The sequence below is a fragment of the Haliotis rufescens genome, unplaced genomic scaffold (genome assembly GCF_023055435.1).
Source record: "Haliotis rufescens isolate VD_foot unplaced genomic scaffold, xgHalRufe1.0.p SCAF_16, whole genome shotgun sequence".
Taxonomy (NCBI): domain Eukaryota; kingdom Metazoa; phylum Mollusca; class Gastropoda; order Lepetellida; family Haliotidae; genus Haliotis; species Haliotis rufescens.
In genome coordinates this window covers 32324303-32344728 of record NW_025963846.1, presented here as the reverse complement: position 1 = coordinate 32344728, position 20426 = coordinate 32324303, and the positions used below count along the sequence as shown (strand labels likewise).

The 20426-nt window shown below is 39.8% G+C and overlaps 1 protein-coding gene across 1 annotated transcript in view; it reads right to left on the bottom strand.

Annotated features, from left to right (window-relative positions):
- LOC124118959 (protein Wnt-5a-like) overlaps positions 1-20426 on the bottom strand; it is a 236103-nt gene that overhangs the window by 121664 nt on the left and 94013 nt on the right. The window lies entirely within an intron of this gene.

Sequence of the window (20426 nt, the reverse complement as noted above, 5' to 3'; positions counted from 1 at the left end):
TACGAGATAGAACTGACGTTGACTTGATACGGGATAGAAATGACGTTGATCTAATACAGGATAGAAATGGCGTTGACCTGATACAGGATAGAATTGACGTTGACCTGATACAGGATAGAGTAGACGTTGACCTGATACAAGATAGAGTAGACGTTGACCTGATACAGGATAGAGTAGACGTTGACCTGATACAGGATAGAGTAGACGTTGACCTGATACAAGATAGAATTGACGTTGATCTGATACAGGATAGAGTAGACGTTGACCTGATACAGGATAGAGTAGACGTTGACCTGATACAAGATAGAATTGACGTTGACCTGATACAGGATAGAGTAGACGTTGACCTGATACAGGATAGAGTAGACGTTGACCTGATACAGGATAGAGTAGACGTTGACCTGATACAGGATAGAGTAGACGTTGACCTGATACAGGATAGAGTAGACGTTGACCTGATACGAGATAGAATTGACGTTGACCTGATACAAGATAGAATTGACGTTGACCTGATACAAGATAGAGTAGACGTTGACCTGATACAGGATAGAGTAGACGTTGACCTGATACGAGATAGAATTGACGTTGACCTGATACAAGATAGAGTAGACGTTGACCTGATACAGGTTAGAGTAGACGTTGACGTGATACGAGATAGAACTGACGTTGACTTGATACGGGATAGAAATGACGTTGATCTAATACAGGATAGAAATGGCGTTGACCTGATACAGGATAGAATTGACGTTGACCTGATACAGGATAGAGTAGACGTTGACCTGATACAGGATAGAGTAGACGTTGACCTGATACAGGATAGAGTAGACGTTGACCTGATACAGGATAGAGTAGACGTTGACCTGATACAGGATAGAATTGACGTTGACCTGATACAGGATAGAGTAGACGTTGACCTGATACAGGATAGAGTAGACGTTGACCTGATACAGGATAGAATTGACGTTGACCTGATACAGGATAGAGTAGACGTTGACCTGATACAGGATAGAGTAGACGTTGACCTGATACAGGATAGAATTGACGTTGACCTGATACAAGATAGAGTAGACGTTGACCTGATACAGGATAGAGTAGACGTTGACCTGATACAGGATAGAGTAGACGTTGACCTGATACAGGATAGAATTGACGTTGACCTGATACAGGATAGAGTAGACGTTGACCTGATACAGGATAGAGTAGACGTTGACCTGATACAGGATAGAATTGACGTTGACCTGATACAGGATAGAGTAGACGTTGACCTGATACAGGATAGAATTGACGTTGACCTGATACAAGATAGAGTAGACGTTGACCTGATACAGGATAGAGTAGACGTTGACCTGATACGAGATAGAGTAGACGTTGACCTGATACAAGATAGAGTAGACGTTGACCTGATACAAGATAGAGTAGACGTTGACCTGATACAAGATAGAATTGACGTTGATCTGATACAGGATAGAGTAGACGTTGACCTGATACAAGATAGAGTAGACGTTGACCTGATACAAGATAGAATTGACGTTGACCTGATACAGGATAGAGTAGACGTTGACCTGATACAGGATAGAGTAGACGTTGACCTGATACAGGATAGAATTGACGTTGACCTGATACAGGATAGAATTGACGTTGACTTGATACAGGTCTGTTTCTGTACAGAATATAATACACTCGTTACATCTGGAACCTTGAGCTCATTTATTAAGTCACAGAGCATAATGTACGTAAGTAACAGAACATAATATACGGAGTCACAGAGCATAATGTGCGTAAGTCACAGAGCATAATGTATGGGGTCACATAGCATAATGTACGTAAGTAACAGAACATAATATACGGAGTCTCAGAGCATAATGTGCGTAAGTCACAGCGCATAATTTACGGGGTCACAGAGCATAGTGTGCGTAAGCCACAGCGCAAAATGTACGGGGTCACAGAGCATAATGTACGGAGTCACAGAGCATAATGTACGGGGTCACAGAGCATAATGTACGGGGTCACAGAGCATAATGTACGGAGTCACAGAGCATAATGTTCGGAGTCACAGAGCATAATGTACTGAGTCACAGAGCATAATGTACTGAGTCACATAGCATAATGTACTGAGTCACAGAGTATAATGTACGGAATCACAGAGCATAATGTACGGAGTCACAGAGCATAATGTACGGGGTCACAGAGCATAATGTACTGAGTCACAGAGCATAATGTACGGAGTCACAGAGCATAATGTACGGGGTCACACAGCGTAATGTACAGGTCACAAAGCATAATGTACGTAAGCCACAGAGCCTAATGTGGAGGATTCACAGAGCATAATGTACGGGAAACAATCATGGTCATGTAGGAATCACCGATCCCATCCGCGACTCGGGAGTCACGACGTGACCGATGACTCTCCTCGATCAGCGATTTTCCGCGATGGGTGGACAAAGGGAGGTAACTGAATTAATTCTGTTGACGCGACCACGGGCAGTTGTCGTAAAGAAAGGACAAGACTCAGTGCTTATCAGATACGAGATCGACCCTCGCAATTTCGGAACCTTTAATTGAGAAGTCGTGATTTCTGTTTGTATTTGCGTCATAAATACATGATCAATGACTATTCATTGATTACGTGAACATTGTTCTAGTTTGCGTTTCCCAGATGGTAACAAAGGGTTTGACTGTCGTCTATTGAAAAGTTTCACCAATGATAACCTTTCCATCAAATCCATCACAGAGGAAAAGCCAATGTAATGTGACACGGCCGGACGGACACCTGTGTCCCGACCCTGGAGAATATGTTTTAAGGTTTTCTTCCTGCAGTTTGCTCTGAATGTAGATGTCTAATTAGGAGATACATATCCTAAGCAGAAATCAGGTATCTACACCAATCAGACAGGTAAGTATTCAGACAAGCGAACACTCAGACAAGTAAGTATTCAGACAATCGAACACTCAGACAAGTAAGTAATCAGACAAACGAACACTAAGAGGAGTAAGTAATCAGACAAGCGAACACACAGACAAGCGAACACTCAGGGGAGTAAGCATTCAGACAAACGAACACTTAGCCAAGCGAACTCTCAAACAGGTAAGCATTCAGACAAGCGAACACTCAGACAAGTAAGTAATCAGACAAAAGAACACTCAGACAAGTTAGTAATCAGACAAACGAGCACTCAGACAAGCGAACACTTAGGGGAGTAAGCATTCAGACAAACGAACACTTAGACAAGCGAACTCTCAGACAGGTGAGCATTCAGACAAACCAATACTCAGACAAGTAAGTATTCAGACAAGCGAACACTCAGACAAGTAAGTATTTAGACAAGAGAATACTTCCACAAGCGGACACTCAGGCAAGCAGATATGCTGAGAAGCGAACAATCACACAAGTAAGTATTCAGACAAGCAAACACTCAGATGAGTAAGCATTCAGACAAGCGAACACTCAGACAATTATGTATTCAGACACGCGAACACTCAGAAATTTTAGCATTCAGACAAGCGAATACTCAGACAAGTAAGTAATCAGACAAACGAACACTCAGACAAGGAAGTATTCAGACAAGCGAACACGTCCACAAGTGGACACTCAGGCAAGCAGATATTCTGACAAGCGAACACAAGTAAGTTTTCAGACAAGTGAATACTCAGACAAGTAATCATTCAGACAAGCGAACACTCAGACGAGTAAACATTCAGACAAGCAAACACTCAGACAAATAAGTATTCAGAGAAGCGAACACACAGACAAGCGAACACTCAGACGAGTAAGCTTTCAGAAAAGCGAACACTCAGACAATTTAGCATTCATACAAGCGGACACTCAGACAAGTAATTATTCAGACAAGCGAAAACTCAGACAAATAAGTATTCAGAAAAGCGAACACTCAGACAAGCGAACACTCAGACGAGTAAGCTTTCAGAAAAGCGAACACTCAGACAATTAAGTATTCATGCAGACAGGCGAACACTCCGACAAGCAATCACTCTGGCAAGAAAGTATTCAGACAGGCGAACACTCAGACAAGTGAACACTCAGAAAAGCGAACACACAGATAAGTAAGTATTTAGACAAGTTAACACTCAGGCGTATTTTAATAAGTATGCAAAACAATCTGCAAATCGGATTTAACATCGTGTCCAAGATTTTTGTTTGCGTGCGCATGTGTGTGTGTGTCTACTTGTACTAGTCCGGACTGATGTCGATTTATAGTCCCAGCCCACTGAGATACCATTAAACATGAATACCCCCTCAGACACAGAATACTGACTCCGAACCGACCAGTCCTTGTTTTAAACCCCTTAATGCCAAGCGCCAGACAGGGTAACAAGAAGTACCATTTTTTAACGTCTTTTGGTACGAAGCGGCCGGGGATGGAACCCCGACCTTCCGCTCTCCCGGGCAGACGCTCTACCACTAGATCAAGGAGGCGGTCCCCTTGACGGATGATGTACTCCCCAGCAACCCATAACAACATACCGGGGAGGCAGGAACACAATGCATGCATTTCAACACTCGCTGTACTCTTGACACAATGCATGCATCTCAACACTCGCTGTACTCTTGACACAATGCATGCATCTCAACACTCGCTGTACTCTTGACACAATGCATGCATCTCAACACTCGCTGTACTATTGACATATTGTACTTGAATTTGTCAAATCCTTGAGGTTTTAAAGTTATTGATGATCTGTCGCAGAAATCGCGAAACAATAATTTGAAATAGAGATAACACGGAGTCCCACTGATGTATTGCTGTTGTGCAAGCACTGTGACATCAATACACGTTCAGAGTACCACTATTAACCAAAGCATGACGACGAAGAGTGAGTGAGTATTGTTTTGCGCCGCGTTGAGCACTATTCCAGCAACAGCACGCCCCTACCGAAGTAGAACCACCGCATCATTCATCGCCGCGTCTACTTTCAACTGAGAAAATTCACTTGGACCAAATGAGCAGCCATTAGAAATTTTGTACGTATGTACGTATGTTATCCAATGCAATCTCGTGTCATGAATCCTTAGTGGTGACACTTAAAGATAATTACAACCACCTCAACATATAAAATAATCTGCATACAATCATTTGCATGCAATCCTCTGCATACAATCCTCTGCATGAAATCATTTGCATGCAATCCTCTGCATACAATCCTCTGCAAACAGTCATCTGCATACAATCCTCTGCATACAATCATCTGCATACAATCATCTGCATACGATCACCTACATACAATCATCTGCATACAATCACCTACATACAATCACCTACATACAATCATCTGCATACAATCACCTACATACAATCATCTGCATACAATCACCTACATACAATCATCTGCATACAATCACCTACATACAATCATCTGCATACAATCACCTACATACAATCATCTGCATACAATCACCTACATACAATCATCTGCATACAATAATCTGCATGAGACCGCCTCCGTGGTCTAGTGGTAGAGCGTTCGCCCGGAGAGCGGAAGGTCCGGGGTTCGATCCCCGACGGCGTCATACCAAAAGACGTTAAAAGATGGTACTTGTTGTTACCCTGTCTGGCGCTCGGCATTAAGGGGCTAAAACAAGGACTGGTCGGCTCGGAGTCAGTATACTGTGCCGAGTTTGAAGCATTGATTGTAGATGTTTCTACCTTGGTGATGTTTGTGTTTATGCTGTTATTAACGTTTTTTCAGATGCCCATCTTATTGTTTCTTACAATCGATGCCGGAGAACGCTGCGCACTACATTGCCAGGTTGAAAGTCTGTGGGCGCACTCTCAGCTACGAATGTTGTCTTCACATGCAATGTTTAAGTTAGTAATACGTGAACTAGTGCACTCGACCCCGTCAGACAACGTTTCTATTACAAGTCTTGTATAGGAAATACACTCGTTAATGAAAACGGTATCTGACGGGACTCGTATAGTAATCTATATATGTTTCACATTCTGGTACCAAGCGCGCCGCTGCACAAAGCGATCTTAGCGCTAAGACGATCTTGCTCCCATACTTTATCTAACCTGGCGCTAATAAGCACGTGACGTCATCCCCTTCCTCATGCGTGTTTCAGTGAAAATTTTGCAATGTCGAGAAAGTTTTATGTACTTTTAAATTCTATTGAGTATTCGATGTAGGAATTCCCTTCGGAACCGATGGCCGTAGTAAATAAGCAGGAAGTGCGTGCAAATAGTTTCATTTTCGTGTTTCATCTGAGGCAGATGCCTCGATCATGCACAAACTGATGTCACAACACCAGTCAGGAAAGTCTAGGCTCCTCACAGCGATAACCTGCAGCTCCCCATTGTGTTTGGCGACCACAAACATGCACGGAGTTCGAACTCCTCTCTCTGTCTTGGTCTCGTCGCTATATGGCTGAAATAATGCCGATGCGACGCTAAATTTCAACTCACTCACACTCTGGTTTAAAACCAAATGCGTTGATTCTGAAATCAGAGCAGACTTGCCTAACTGCGGCCTCTCAGTGTGCTTAACATATTGTTATGCATAATTGTATGGATATGCTACAACAACTGCATCAGTAAAGTGTCAGTACACATGTACGCATAAAAGTGACCGTATCATCATAAGGCTTGGGTACGTGGAGTCGTCAAGCCATGGACTCTCAATACAGATATCGTTAAGTGTCCATAGAAACATTGTCAACAAGGAATAAACACCCAAAAGAGAATCTTTTTCACGTATTAGGATATTTTCTCACTAAAAGTTAACCATTTTATGATGTGTTGATTATTAAAAAATGAAACAGGTCAAAACCATGTACAATTTGATGAATTAAAGATATATGTAAGATGTGAAGACTCGTAACTCTGGGTAACAGTCGGTGTTTTTCCGTTGTTAGTCTGCAGTCTAAACCAGTCTGATTAAACAAACAAACGTAAATTCATCTAGGAAATAGTAAATGGCATTACCAAAACATACACAAAAATAGAAATGTCACAGTATTGGGGCAAATTACGAGAATATTGTGCTAGCCGCTGGATTCTTGGTGCCAGAGATGATACCGGGAGGGGAACGAGGATGTCGCGCGCTCGAAACGAGCTGGAGATAAACCATAAAAAGGGAGATAACTCTATAGATCCAAACCATAAAGCTTAGATTAATCAAAGAGTTTGTTGTTGGTTTGTTGTTTAACGCCGCACTCAGCAATATTCCAGCTATATGGCGGTGGTCAGTAAACAATCGAGTCTGGACCAGACAATCCAGTGATTAACATCATGAGCATCGGTCCACGCAATTGGGACCGATGACATGCATCAACCAAGTCAGCGAGCCTGACCACCCGATCCCGTTAGTCGCTTCTTACGACAAGCATAGTCGCCTTTTACGACAAGCACGGGTTGCTGAAGACCTATTCTACCCCGGATCTACAGAGATAAGATTTGATGCCAGTGAAGGACAGAGACATTTAAACTTACAAAGCGCCCATCAAAATGAACATGTACCGGTGAGACAACATAGATAAACTATACAAACGAGGATCTTCTATACACACATTGCCACTTATGTGAGTATGTTATGCGTCATGTAGGACTATAGAAGGAAGTGTATACGCCATAGATAGCTTCAGGAGAATCAGATGTGCGACAGACGTTCTTCAGTGCAGAAACAACTTTAATAATTCTTGTGACCAGTGTCACTGTCATTTTGAACTGTCTGCTTGGACGAGATCACATTTTATCATATGGACACATTTTGTTGTGGTTTTCTCAAAGTTTGTACATATTTGCAGGATATACGTCACACAAAGCATGGTATAGCCGTCACTGTCCACTAGAATATACCAAGAAGGGCATTGTATGTTAAACCACTCTTCATCAAAAGTTGTTTGAACAAAGCTTTTAACAAGTGTTTTGGTAGACTTGCGGTGCACATTTCTCAATATGACGCACCAGAGACAAACATCATGTCCAGTTCAGTTCCCAATTTCGACTTGTACTATATTCCCCACGTTTTCTTCAGCTATCGATTGACTTGCCTTTGCATGTGTTTGTGACGGGTACCACGGGCTCACCTTTACGCACAACCTGGTATCATTATTATTTGGTGATTCATAGACACGTGCTCGTGATAAAGTCGGAATTGTACAATCGACTCTGCTTTTAGCAGACATATTACGACTATGAAAAGGGTTTTGTTTCTGTTATCCGCTTTTCATTAATTTCAGGTCATTTATGATATGACAGGAATAACTTTCAAATGTACTTTTTCATTATTGGAGGAGATTAGCAATGTCTATGGTAACAAAGGAGTTGCATATATCCTATATAACCTTAGAAACAAGGGTGTTGTATATATCTTATATAACCGTAGAAACAAGGGTGTTGTATATATCCTATATAACCATAGAAACACTGGTGTTGTATACATCCTATATAACCGTAGAAACAAGGGTGTTGTATATATCCTATATAACCGTAGAAACAAGGGTCTTGTATATATCCTATATAACCGTAGAAACAAGTGTTTTGAATATATCCTATATAACCGTAGAAACAAAGGTGTGGTATATATTCTATATAACCATAGAAACACTGGTGTTGTATACATCCTATATAACCGTAGAAACAAGGGTGTTGTATATAACCTATATAACCGTAGAAACAAAAGTGTTGTATATATCCTATATAACCATAGAAACAAAAGTGTTGTATACATCCTATATAACCATAGAAACAAAGGTGCTGTATACATCCTATATAACCATAGAAACAAAAGTGTTGTATATATCCTATATAACCATAGAAACAAAGGTGTTGTATACATCCTATATAACCATAGAAACACTGGTGTTGTATACATCCTATATAACCATAGAAACAAAGGTGCTGTATACATCCTATATAACCATAGAAACAAAAGTGTTGTATATATCCTATATAACCATAGAAACAAAGGTGTTGTATACATCCTATATAACCATAGAAACACTGGTGTTGTATACATCCTATATAACCATAGAAACAAAGGTGTTGTATACATCCTATATAACCATAGAAACAAAGGTGCTGTATACATCCTATATAACCATAGAAACAAAGGTGTTGTATACATCCTATATAACCATAGAAACACTGGTGTTGTATATATCCTATATAACCATAGAAACAAAGGTGTTGTATACATCCTATATAACCATAGAAACAAAGGTGCTGTATACATCCTATATAACCATAGAAACAAAGGTGTTGTATACATCCTATATAACCATAGAAACACTGGTGTTGTATATATCCTATATAACCATAGAAACACTGGTGTTGTATACATCCTATATAACCATAGAAACACTGGTATTGTATACATCCTATATAACCATAGAAACACTGGTGTTGTATATATCCTATATAACCATAGAAACAAAGGTGTTGTATACATCCTATATAACCATAGAAACAAAGGTGCTGTATACATCCTATATAACCATAGAAACAAAGGTGTTGTATACATCCTATATAACCATAGAAACAAAGGTGTTGTATACATCCTATATAACCATAGAAACAAAGGTGTTGTATACATCCTATATAACCATAGAAACACTGGTGTTGTATATATCCTATATAACCATAGAAACAAAGGTGCTGTATATATCCTATATAACCATAGAAACAAAAGTGTTGTATACATCCTATATAACCATAGAAACAAAGGTGTCGTATATATCCTATATAACCATAGAAACACTGGTGTTGTATATATCCTATATAACCATAGAAACAAAAGTGTTGTATACATCCTATATAACCATAGAAACAAAGGTGCTGTATACATCCTATATAACCATAGAAACAAAGGTGCTGTATACATCCTATATAACCATAGAAACAAAGGTGCTGTATACATCCTATATAACCATAGAAACAAAGGTGCTGTATACATCCTATATAACCATAGAAACAAAGGTGCTGTATACATCCTATATAACCATAGAAACAAAAGTGTTGTATATATCCTATATAACCATAGAAACAAAAGTGTTGTATACATCCTATATAACCATAGAAACAAAGGTGCTGTATACATCCTATATAACCATAGAAACAAAAGTGTTGTATATATCCTATATAACCATAGAAACAAAGGTGTTGTATACATCCTATGTAACCATAGAAACACTGGTGTTGTATACATCCTATATAACCATAGAAACAAAGGTGCTGTATACATCCTATATAACCATAGAAACAAAAGTGTTGTATATATCCTATATAACCATAGAAACAAAGGTGTTGTATACATCCTATATAACCATAGAAACACTGGTGTTGTATACATCCTATATAACCATAGAAACAAAGGTGTTGTATACATCCTATATAACCATAGAAACAAAGGTGCTGTATACATCCTATATAACCATAGAAACAAAGGTGTTGTATACATCCTATATAACCATAGAAACACTGGTGTTGTATATATCCTATATAACCATAGAAACAAAGGTGTTGTATACATCCTATATAACCATAGAAACAAAGGTGCTGTATACATCCTATATAACCATAGAAACAAAGGTGTTGTATACATCCTATATAACCATAGAAACACTGGTGTTGTATATATCCTATATAACCATAGAAACACTGGTGTTGTATACATCCTATATAACCATAGAAACACTGGTATTGTATACATCCTATATAACCATAGAAACACTGGTGTTGTATATATCCTATATAACCATAGAAACAAAGGTGTTGTATACATCCTATATAACCATAGAAACAAAGGTGCTGTATACATCCTATATAACCATAGAAACAAAGGTGTTGTATACACCCTATATAACCATAGAAACAAAGGTGTTGTATACATCCTATATAACCATAGAAACAAAGGTGTTGTATACATCCTATATAACCATAGAAACACTGGTGTTGTATATATCCTATATAACCATAGAAACAAAGGTGCTGTATATATCCTATATAACCATAGAAACAAAAGTGTTGTATACATCCTATATAACCATAGAAACAAAGGTGTCGTATATATCCTATATAACCATAGAAACACTGGTGTTGTATATATCCTATATAACCATAGAAACAAAGGTGTTGTATACATCCTATATAACCATAGAAACAAAGGTGTTGTATATATCCTATATAACCATAGAAACAAAGGTGCTGTATACATCCTATATAACCATAGAAACAAAGGTGCTGTATACATCCTATATAACCATAGAAACACTGGTGTTGTATATATCCTATATAACCATAGAAACAAAGGTGCTGTATACATCCTATATAACCATAGAAACACTGGTGTTGTATATATCCTATATAACCATAGAAACACTGGTGTTGTATACATCCTATATAACCATAGAAACAAAGGTGTTGTATATATCCTATATAACCATAGAAACAAAGGTGCTGTATACATCCTATATAACCATAGAAACAAAGGTGCTGTATACATCCTATATAACCATAGAAACACTGGTGTTGTATATATCCTATATAACCATAGAAACACTGGTGTTGTATATATCCTATATAACCAGAGAAACACTGGTGTTGTATATATCCTATATAACCATAGAAACACTGGTGTTGTATATATCCTATATAACCATAGAAACAAAGGTGTTGTATACATCCTATATAACCATAGAAACAAAGGTGTTGTATATATCCTATATAACCATAGAAACAAAGGTGCTGTATACATCCTATATAACCATAGAAACACTGGTGTTGTATATATCCTATATAACCATAGAAACAAAGGTGTTGTATACATCCTATATAACCATAGAAACAAAGGTGTTGTATACATCCTATATAACCATAGAAACAAAGGTGTTGTATACATCCTATATAACCATAGAAACACTGGTGTTGTATATATCCTATATAACCATAGAAACAAAAGTGTTGTATACATCCTATATAACCATAGAAACAAAGGTGTTGTATACATCCTATATAACCATAGAAACACTGGTGTTGTATATATCCTATATAACCATAGAAACAAAGGTGCTGTATACATCCTATATAACCATAGAAACACTGGTGTTGTATATATCCTATATAACCATAGAAACACTGGTGTTGTATACATCCTATATAACCATAGAAACAAAGGTGTTGTATATATCCTATATAACCATAGAAACAAAGGTGCTGTATACATCCTATATAACCATAGAAACAAAGGTGCTGTATACATCCTATATAACCATAGAAACAAAGGTGCTGTATACATCCTATATAACCATAGAAACACTGGTGTTGTATATATCCTATATAACCATAGAAACACTGGTGTTGTATATATCCTATATAACCATAGAAACAAAGGTGTTGTATATATCCTATATAACCATAGAAACAAAGGTGCTGTATACATCCTATATAACCATAGAAACACTGGTGTTGTATATATCCTATATAACCATAGAAACACTGGTGTTGTATATATCCTATATAACCATAGAAACACTGGTGTTGTATACATCCTATATAACCATAGAAACACTGGTGTTGTATATATCCTATATAACCATAGAAACAAAAGTGTTGTATACATCCTATATAACCATAGAAACAAAGGTGTTGTATATATCCTATATAACCATAGAAACACTGGTGTTGTATATATCCTATATAACCATAGAAACAAAAGTGTTGTATATATCCTATATAACCATAGAAACAAAGGTGCTGTATACATCCTATATAACCATAGAAACAAAGGTGCTGTATACATCCTATATAACCATAGAAACAAAAGTGTTGTATACATCCTATATAACCATAGAAACAAAGGTGCTGTATACATCCTATATAACCATAGAAACAAAGGTGCTGTATACATCCTATATAACCATAGAAACAAAGGTGCTGTATACATCCTATATAACCATAGAAACAAAGGTGCTGTATACATCCTATATAACCATAGAAACAAAGGTGCTGTATACATCCTATATAACCATAGAAACAAAGGTGTTGTATATATCCTATATAACCATAGAAACAAAGGTGTTGTATACATCCTATATAACCATAGAAACAAAGGTGCTGTATACATCCTATATAACCATAGAAACACTGGTGTTGTATATATCCTATATAACCATAGAAACAAAAGTGTTGTATACATCCTATATAACCATAGAAACAAAGGTGCTGTATACATCCTATATAACCATAGAAACAAAGGTGCTGTATACATCCTATATAACCATAGAAACAAAGGTGCTGTATATATCCTATATAAACCATAGAAACAAAGGTGTTGTATACATCCTATATAACCATAGAAACAAAGGTGCTGTATACATCCTATATAACCATAGAAACAAAAGTGTTGTATACATCCTATATAACCATAGAAACACTGGTGTTGTATATATCCTATATAACCATAGAAACACTGGTGTTGTATATATCCTATATAACCATAGAAACAAAGGTGCTGTATACATCCTATATAACCATAGAAACACTGGTGTTGTATATATCCTATATAACCATAGAAACACTGGTGTTGTATATATCCTATATAAACCATAGAAACAAAAGTGTTGTATATATCCTATATAACCATAGAAACAAAGGTGCTGTATACATCCTATATAACCATAGAAACAAAGGTGCTGTATATATCCTATATAACCACAGACACAAAGCTGTTGTATATATCCTATATAACCATAGAAACAAGGGTGTTGTATATATCCTACATAACCATAGAAACAAGGGTGTTGTATATAACCTATATAACTATAGAAACAAAGGCGTTGTATATAACCTATATAACCACAAACACAAAGGTGCTGTATATATCCTATATAACTATAGAAACAAAGGCGTTGTATATAACCTATATAACCACAGACACAAAGGTGTGGTATATATCCTATATAACTATAGAAGCAAAGGTGTTGTATACGTCCAAACAACGGCATGGCATACATCGTGTATAACGACAGAAGAAATGGCCTTGAATACATCAAATATAATAATCGAAACAAGGGTCTTGTATACATCGTATATAACTGTAGAAATGGGTGTTGTATAAATATTATATAACTATAGAAACAAAGAACTTGTATACATCCTATATTACTATTGAAACAACGGTCTGGTATACATCCTATATTACCATAGAAACAACGGTCTGGTATACATCCTATATTACTATAGAAACAACGGTCGGGTATACATCCTATATTACTATAGAAACAACGGTCGGGTATACATCATATATTACTATAGAAAAATAGCGAGGAACACCGTGGATAACGGCTTCATCGCGTGGGACACCGAGACTGGATTTCAAGTAATTAACACGTGTGACACAACTGGAATACCCCATCAGTTAGTGGCAATTGAATTATACCCAACTTCATGACAGACAGGAATGCAGTCTGTTCACACACATATTTATCCCATGAGCCTATGACTTAAACACTAAAGCAATGTTAAGTAATGTATCTGAGAGCGGAACACGGGTTTTCCATCGAGTCAGGACCCACGGTCGTGTACAGTGGCATGAATGTACGTGCAATTGCTGTGATGAATCTATTGTACGGTATTTGGGTCGCGGGATGGGTGACAACTTGAATTCATCAGTCTGTTGGGGGTAAAGCCAGTAATAGCACAAGTCGGGGCAAATAAAGGTCGTCAGCCCCGGGTTGACAGTTGTGATCTTTAGAAATCTCCAGGGTATGATATGGACAACCAGGGTGCTGGGCCTGTTATGTGGAATACGCAGTGTACATTTCAAATTATTTCCTTTAGTGTACCAACAGGTGCAAGTTGGGTAAAAAGGGCAGAAGTGTGCCTTGCAAGATCAAGATAATTCCCTTCCACCGTATCCTCCAAATCTATACAGTGAAATCACTATATTCATCAGTATGATTCACATATATTCAAACAGGAAATCTGAAAAAGCAGCAATTCGATTTAATAACGTGCAACTTGTTATACCGTTATGTAATACCGTTAGTTTTTCAGCCTTCGTATACATCCTATATAACCATAGTAACAAGGGTGTTGTATTCATCCTATATAACCTTAGAAACAAGATGTGTGTCATTTAGGATTGCATATGTATATTGGAACTTAGAAACATGTTTTGTGATAAAGGCGTCGATGCACACTACTTCCAATATCTACTTTATATCACCCCATGATACATGTAGTCTTTATTACTATAGGTCTACACTGAAGAGATGCTGCTCCAGCACTGGATAACATAGTGTCTCACGCTCAACACGACACACGCAACGTGACTAGTCCTACCAAATACTCTGCACACAGAGGATGCTGCACAATTCCTGTTAGTCGTTATGGGTTCAGTCAAAATAAAGAAATGCTGTTTGTTTGACAATAGTTTTCCGTCTTTCCGTCGGGGAACATAACGCAATGCGCACCAAACACATCCATAAACTATTGGAACAACATTCAGCAAAACAACAATCGTCACCAAGACCATAAGAGGAAAAGCACGACGTAAAAAAGAAAATGATAATATAATTCTCTATCCTGAATCTGACTGAACATATAATTATTTAACTCTTCACAATGTAGCCTACCTCGGTGGACAGACGGTACGTCGTGGTGCGGGCTCCATCGTCGTACATCGCCGGAGTCTGGCACGGCGTGGCTTCATCACTTACTTCCCCTATCACTCCCCAGTTCGAAATGTCATCGTCACTTGATTCATAGACGTAATCCAACACAATCGTGGTGCCTTGACGGGGAATGACAGGTGCCACCATGTTGCATGTGTGTGTGTGTATGTGTGTGTGTGTGTGTGTGTGTGTGTGTGTGTGTGTGTGTGTGTGTGTGTGTGTGTGTGTGTGTGCTCGAGCGTGTGAGTGTGTGTGTGTTCGTGCGTGCGTGCGTGAGCGTGTGTGTGTATGTGTGATCGTGCGTGCGTGTGTGTGTGTTCGTGCGTGCGTGAGCGTGTGTGTGTGTATGTGTGTGTATGTGCGTGAGCGTGTGTGTGTGTGTGTGTGTTCGTGCGTGCGTGAGCGTGTGTGTGTACATGTACGTATGCGTGTATGTCTATGTGTGTGCCACCATGTTGCATGTGTATGTGTGTGTGTATTCGTGCGCGCGTGCGTGCGTGTGCATATGTACCTATGCGTGTATGTGTATGTGTGCGTGCGTATGTATGTGTGATGTGTCTGTATGTGTGTGCCCACCTGTTGCATGTGTGTGTGTGTGTGTGCGTGAGCGCGTGTGTGTGTGTGTGTTCGTGCGTGCGTGAGCGTGTGTGTGGGTGTATGTGTGTGTGTGTGTGTATGTGCGTGAGCGTGTGAGTGTGTGTGTGTTCGTGCGTGCGTGCGTGAGCGTGTGTGTGTGTGTGTGTTCGTGCGTGCGTGAGCGTGTGTGTGTGTGTGTGTGTGTTCGTGCGTGCGTGTGTGTGTGTGTGTATGTGCGTGAGCGTGTGAGTGTGTGTGTGTTCGTGCGTGCGTGCGTGAGCGTGTGTGTGTGTTCGTGCGTGCGTGAGCGTGTGTGTGTGTGTGTGTTCGTGCGTGCGTGAGCGTGTGTGTGTGTGTGTGTGTATGTGCGTGAGCGTGTGTGTGTATGTGCGTGAGCGTGTGTGTGTGTGTTCGTGCGTGCGTGAGCGTGTGTGTGTGTGTGTGTTCGTGAGCGTGTGTGTGTGTGTGTATGTGCGTGAGCGTGTGAGTGTGTGTGTGTTCGTGCGTGCGTGCGTGAGCGTGTGTGTGTGTTCGTGCGTGCGTGAGCGTGTGTGTGTGTGTGTGTGTTCGTGCGTGCGTGAGCGTGTGTGTGTGTGTGTATGTGCGTGAGCGTGTGTGTGTATGTGCGTGAGCGTGTGTGTGTGTGTTCGTGCGTGCGTGAGCGTGTGTGTGTACATGTACGTATGCGTGTATGTCTATGTGTGTATGTGTGTGATGTGCCTGTATGTGTGTGCCACCATGTTGCATGTGTATGTGTGTGGGTATTCGTGCGCGCGTGCGTGCGTGTGCATATGTACCTATGCGTGTATGTGTATGTGTGCGTGCGTATGTATGTGTGATGTGTCTGTATGTGTGTGCCACCATGTTGCATGTGTGTGTGTGTGTTTGCGTGCGTGCGTGTGTGTGTACATGTACGTATGCGTGTATGTGTATGTGTGCGTGCGTGTGTATTTGTGTCTGTGCGTGCGTATGTATGTGTGTATATGTGTGTGTGATGTGTCTGTATGTGTGCGCTTCTATGTGGGTATGTATATGCGTGTGTGTATGTGTATGTATGTCTATGTGTCAAAATGTGCATGTATGTATGTATATGTGTGTATGTGTGCGTGCGTGGTGTGTCTGTATGGGTGCGTTTCTGTGTGGATATGTATATGCGTGTGTGTATGTGTATGTATGTCTTTGTGTCAAAATGTGCATGTATGTATATGTGTGTATGTGTGTCTGTGTCTTTGTGTGTGTATCTGTGTATGACGTTACCGTGAGTGTCCCCGCAATATCGTATGACGTCATTGCGTTTGCAACAACAGAGCGAATATGTACCCGACATTTCGTATGACATCACTGTGAGTGTAACAACAGAGGGATGTCCCAGCCAAATAGTATGACGTCCTAGGGGGTTTGCAACAACAAAGAAGAAATTCCCTGCCATATCGTAGGTCGTCAATAGAGAATCCTACACTCATTCTCGTTAGATACTATACTGAACAACAAAAGTTCCTGTGACATTGAATAAGATTTAATGCAAAGTTATGTTTTTTTACCAAATCTGAAACAATTTCGGTTTGCAACAGATAAAAGACTCCTGTAAGTGTTTAAACGGTTTAATTTGGCATACTGACTTCAAAAAATGCGTGATTTCATTAAAAAAACCATGAACATGCCAAAATGTCAATTTACAAATTAATAGCGTGTGTGTCCACCTCTGGTTGCAATGCAATCAACACATCTTCGTCTCATAGAATGAACCAGGCGTCGCACAAAGTCCTGTGGGATATATGTCCATATCTGCTGGAGCATGTTTCGAAGTTCCTGGAGTGTCTGTGGAACACGTGGTTGACGTCGAAGGCGCCGATCTATCTCATCCCACATGTGCTCGATTGGTGAGAGATCAGGGGAGCGAGCCGGCCAGGGGATGGCATTCACGTTGTTTTGTTGAAGAGAATCCTGAACAAATCGAGCAAAATGAGGCCGGGCGTTGTCGTGTTGAATGGTAATGCCTGGGCCATGACGACGCAAAAAGGTAGACCAACAGGGCCGATGATCTCGTCGCGGTAGCGCTGTCCATTGAGATTTCCCTCTATCAAACGGGTTCTCTTTCTTGCTGTAATCCCACCCCATACCATAACGCTGCCGTAGGTGTGTTGTTCGAATCCAGTTGTCTTGTCGATTATTGGTTACGCGTGGCCTGCAACTCCGAGGATGATCTCTGACTGCATTCGTCTGTTGCCAACGTTGCCATAAACACCAAATGGTGTTTCTGTGGACGTTAAATTGTCTTGCAACATCACGTTGACTCGATCCTGCTTCAAGCATACCAATGGCTCGCAGTCGTTTATTTTCGGACAGGCCTGGCATTTCGTAATGTTGAATAATTGCGTAATTTGTTGTTTTTCTGAGTGGTTGTTGTCAGAACGTTGCTAAACAATGCATATAGAATCCCGTTTAAAACGCACATGTTTTTATACCCATGGGTAGTGAAATGCATGGGGCTTGCATAAAATTCAACTTTTGCATGGAATGCATGCTTTTCTGTGGCAGTTGCGTTTTTGTGACTTGATTCCATACACGTACTACAATATTGAAAACCAAACTTTACTTGTTTTAAAAATACACTAAAATATTGGTGTCACGGGAACTTTTGTTGTTGAGTATATTTGTAAGGAAACGATTCGACTTTCTATGGTATCTGACCGAGCGAAAGCGAGGTCAGACACCATAGAAAGTTCACGAGTTTCGTAAAAATGGTAGCTTACGTATTTTATTTATTACCCAAGTAACATATCTTTTTAAGTGTTAATACATAACAACTTTCGTTCCTGAACATTGATTCAACTTATGGTAAGTCAAGCGCATTGTCGTTAGTACGCATGACAAGAGTAGAAAAACTTAAAAAGTTAATCAGCGAAGCGCTATGATTCTCGGTCCTTCGCACCGACGGGTTCCCGGATGTGCATCAAAATGGTTCGGTTTCCTTGATCTATCAGCGGAATTAATATCATGTCATATTAGAAGAGGGAAATCAGAGTGCTCACCAAGACGTTTATGTTTACTGTACCACCCTGTACTGAAGACGTGAAAATCAACAAACTCAGGTCTGCTTGCATGCCAGCGACAGCTACGAACGAAGGTCAAGGTCACCATCGGAATAAAAATCGACAACCGTGATCTACTCGCAGCGTTTTACGCTGGAGATCAATAGAGAATGTTATTTTCACGTTTAGGATGTTTGGGCCACAAAACAAAAGTCAGGCACACTTCGACGGAGTTTTCGAATGAGTTGTATCGGAACTGTTCACTTTAAGTGATCTGGTCGTGCAGGTGTGTATGCTCATTCATTAACAAACACCTTCGGAAGCAATGTCACAAAATCCTCTTCGAATGGGGACACTGATGGCACAACCGGGGCATCTATCGTTAGTCTAGATATCTGTCCAGATAGTTTAAACTGACTTCATTTCACCACGCTTATCCTTTTATGTTAAATCTGAACGTCACGAAAGTGGTCGGTATTCTCATAGGGACCCTCGATCCATCGGTAGTCGTACATTGCATATGGGTATAGCTCAATTATATAAGGTCTGTAGAAGCTCTATGAAGTACTAATATAGAAGTGAATTTGATGTATGTAACTATCTTGTTTGGTTTAATAAAGTGTGTGCAAATGTCTCTCGCATTTATGAGATTCCTTCAGTTCTGCCTTGTAGTTGTAAAAGCGAATGACGTCTCGTGATTTTTTAATGAATGAAAAAAATAGTTCCGGTGTGACAGAGGTCACGGTTATCCAATCAAAACGAATAAAACAAGGTCAACCTTGTACGACACACGTGTGACGTACGGATTTAGTATCTTACCACCTGTATGTTCACCACTTGGGTAATAATATGGTGTTTGGAACAACAGAGGGATGTCCCCACCATATCGTATGATGTCACAGGGTGTTTGTGTCAACAAAGGCCCACCTCCACACGCAGGCTGAGACAGGAAGATCTCACCTAGAAGATGTCCTCAAACCTGACCTGTACCACACGACCCAGTCCTAGCCCAGACCAGCCGACACCAGCTCAACGGGAAAATCAAGACATCTCACATCAACAAGCTCACTCAACTACAACGCCCACTCCAACACCATGTCGCAGAAGCCAGCCCCAGAACCACCAACAAGACTGTAGTTAGTTTGAGCAGCAAGACCCTCACATCTGCACAGGCCTCCCTCCTCGCCCAA